Raw genomic sequence first — 4,272 nt, forward strand, 5'->3', positions numbered from 1 at the left:
CCCTACTCCTTGTCACTTACAAACAGAGAATCGAAACAACGCCACTTGACTCAGTGACAGATCTTGTGATTGCATGTGCACTGTTAAACCACTAGATCACCCAACCCCCACACAAATTATAAATGCAGGTTACTTTGCATAATTGTTAATCCAGGCCTACAAAAAGAGATTAACAAATTGTTTGGCACATTTTATAGCAAATTCCAAATATATTCTAAAAGAAACACCTGATTTAGAAAGCTGTACTACAATTTCTCGTTGACTTGATATAAAATAACTTAAAGATTCAATAGTTCAATGTAGCACTAAAGTATCAAATTTCTCATGGCTTAATACACACTAAATTTACCAGCGCTAGGTCTACCAGCTTGGATTTAAACTAAGTACATTAGGTTTCTCTGCTACCAATAAAGGATTGTGGCACTTTGTTATGCTCGAGCAGCATAGAAGATAGGTTGCCAGGCAACGAAACATACGCCCACAGCAGCTATATCGTCCGGGCAGTCAACAAGAGTTGTCGCATATTTTTACTTTTTTCGGTAATGAAACATTTATAATACATTAAAATCTGACTAAGAGTAACAAGTCATGAAGTAATTATCATAGAATCATTAGAATTTGTTTGGCTTGTAGTATACGAAACTTTTAACATCATAAAGATTCATTGAAAATTAATATACTTGTTCGTCTCAAGACCTTAAACTCTGTGTATCAATCTGAAGTCAATCAGATGATAACTTTAGCCTCTAGAGCGTCACAAGATTTTTCAAAGTGATCAAGGGCCATAACTTATCCGAAACCATTGAAAATCAATATGATTCTTCATCTCACGGCCTCAAACACTGTGTATAAATTTAAAGTCCATCAGATATTAACTTTAGCCTCTAGAGCGTCCACACGATTTTTCAAAGTGATCAAGGGCCATAACTCTGGCAGTAATTATCAGAAATCGCTGAAAATCAATAGGCTTCTTCGTCTCATGACCTTAAACACTGTGTATAAATTTAAAGTCAATCGGATATTAACTTTGACCTCTAGAGCGTCCTCAAGATTATTTGACGTGATCACGGGCCACAATTCTGGCAGTAATTATCGAAAATCGTTGAAAATCAATAGGCTTCTTCGTCTCATGACCTTAAACACTGTGTATAAATTTAAAGTCAATTGGATATTAACTTTGACCTCTAGAGCGTCCACAAGATTTTTTGAAGTGATCAAGGGCCATAACTCTGGCAGTAATTATCGAAAATCGCTGAAAATACACACTGTGTATAAATTTACAGTCAATCGGATATTAACTTTAGCCGGACCGATGGACGGACCGAAGGACGGGGGCGACAACAATATACGACCACATTACAATGTGGGCGTATAAAAAAATGAAATTTCAATTTATCATAACAATTTTTTGACTGAAATTATATTATGAGACTAAACTTTCACAATTTTGTAGTTTGCAAGGGATTCCTATAGCGCTAAATTATGCATTAAGCCTTTAATTGCTATATATTACGACGCATGTTACAGGTACACATTTCACAGATCAGCATGTTTAACGCAATATATACCTGTATTGGTGGAGACCATTACACATTTCTTAAAATATATGGTGGTCTGTGTGTTAGGTAATTGGCAAAATTATTTTCCTGAATAGAGCTATACCAGAGATGCTATTTCAAAATTTTGCACATTAGACATTTTTTGTCGTGGTTGACATAGTCCAGAATTTGGTCACCAGAAGTCATCCAACTTTGCGTCCATAATATTCCTCAATACTTACTCGTCTTCGTTTGTACAATAGAAAACAAATCGAAACATTTGTGATAAGAATAGTTCATGATATCTAACTATCGAGTTTTTCCTGGTATTTTGAAATTACATTGGTAGTTTAATCAGTTGTAAAGATAGGTTGCCAGGCAACGAAACATACGCCCACAGCAACTAAATCGTCCGGGCAGTCAACAAGGGTTGTCGCATATTTTTACTTTTTTCGGTAATGAAACATTTATAATACACTAAAATCTGATTAAGAGCAACAACTCACGAAGTAATTATCAGAAAACTATTAGAATTTGTTTGGTTTTTATAAAGTTCTGCCCCATGCTAACTTTTTGTATGCAAAGCTTTTAATATCATGGATTTAACTGTTTAAGTCATAAAAATTCATTGAAAATCAATATACTTGTTCGTCTCAAGATCTTAAACTCTGTGTATCAATCTGAAGTCAATCGGATTATCACTTTAGCCTTTAGAGCATCACAAGATTTTGCAAAGTGATCAAGGGCCATAACTTTGGCAGTAATTATCGGAAATCGTTGAAAATCAATAGGAATCTTCGTCTCATGACCTCAAACACTGTGTATAAATTTAAACTCAATCGGATATTAACTTTAGCCTCTAGAGCATCCACAAGATTCTTTGAAGTGATCAAGGGCCATAACTCTGGCAGTAATTATCGGAAATCGCTGAAAATCAATAGGCTTCTTCGTCTCATGACCTTAAACACTGTGTATAAATTGAAAGTCAATCGGATATTAACTTTGGCCTCTAGAGCATCCACAAGATTTTTCAAAGTGATCAAGGGCCATAACTCTGGCAGCAAATATTGGAAATCGCTGAAAATCAATAGGCTTCTTCGTCTCATGACCTTAAACACTGTGAATAAATTTAAAGTCAATCGAATATTAACTTTCGCTTCTAGAGCATCCACAAGATTTTTTGAAGTGATCAAGGGCCATAACTCTGGCAGTAATTATCAGAAATTGCTCAAAACCAATAGGCTTCATCATCTTATGACCTTAAACACTGTGTATTAATTTAATGTCAATCGGATGTTATCTTTAGCCTCCAGAGCATCCACAAGATTTTTTGAAGTGATCAAGGGCCATAACTCTGGCAGTAATAATCGGAAATCGTTGAAAATCAATAGATTTCTTCGTCTCATGACCTTAAACAATGTGTATAAATTTAAAGTCAATCGGATATTAACTTTGGCCTTTAGAGCGTCCACAAGATTTTTTGAAGTGATCAAGGGCCATAACTCTGGCAGTAATTATCGGAAATCGCTGAAAATCAAGAGGCTTCTTCGTCTCAAGACCTTAAACACTGTGTATAAATTTAAAGTCAATCAGATATTAACTTTAGCCTCTAGAGCGTCCACAAGCAATTGTGGACGCCGGACGGACGGGGGCGACGACAATATACGACCACATTTCAATGTGGGCGTATAAAAAGGCATTAATTCTCACTATTTATATATTGGCACCTACAAAGGTGAGAGAAAGAGGGTTTAATATCTACTCATCACAAACTAGATCATTTTGGGACCGACAAAAACTTTCCTTTTGGGTATTGGGAACTCAGAGAAAACCCACAAGCTTAGGGGATCAATATCATAACATTTAACTCGATGACATACCATCCCGGTTTACAATCTGCTAACCTACTTCTCTTCAATCAAAGATTCCACTGGATTGAAGAATTAGTGCGACGAGACTACTCTGACGTGGATAAAAAACACAGCACAATGTTACCTTTTTTGAGAAATATTTTGTAAGCTCATTCAGAGGGATAATTGTTGATTGTATTATTATATTTCTTGTGAAGACTACTCTGTTTTTATTGAAAGGGATATTATAATATTGAGTCTAAATGACAGCATCACAAGACATTTGAACAATAAATGAAATGGGTTTAATATCCTACTGTTCTGCTCCGACTGGGCTAATGAAGACGGGCATACGCCATACAGTGTGCTGTGAGGGAAATTTTGCCTGGACAGCGGCACTACGCATTACCCACTTAGCCACCGTGGCTCCCATATTTGAACAATAGATGGATCCCCAACAAGCAAGGGTGACCAAAATTTAAATCCACATTAATTGTTGGCATAGACAAAATCAATCTGATTAAAACACAGATCCTATTTCTTTTCGTCTTTTATAGTTCAAAATTTCGTTTCACTTGTCTTTACTACACTAGCATCTGGAAGAGTTGTTATATAACCCGTGTTCTGGATGATGTGAGGGATTAGCCAATAAAACGGTCTGTTACAGCAAATTTTTGCCGTGAGGTGCACAGAACTGTGGGTAACCCACTAGAAACATCAACGCTGATTGGTTAATCAAATGTCTGATATTACAGGGTCAAAAGTTCCACTACAACCGGTCAGATCTTCATGTAGTGTAGGCCATCGAAAGTATAAAAATACGAAATGAAAAATAGATCTGTATTTTAATCAGATTGAGACCAAATAAAATGACAAAGAATGTA

The sequence above is a fragment of the Patella vulgata genome, chromosome 4 (assembly GCF_932274485.2).
Source record: "Patella vulgata chromosome 4, xgPatVulg1.2, whole genome shotgun sequence".
Lineage (NCBI taxonomy): Eukaryota > Metazoa > Mollusca > Gastropoda > Patellidae > Patella > Patella vulgata.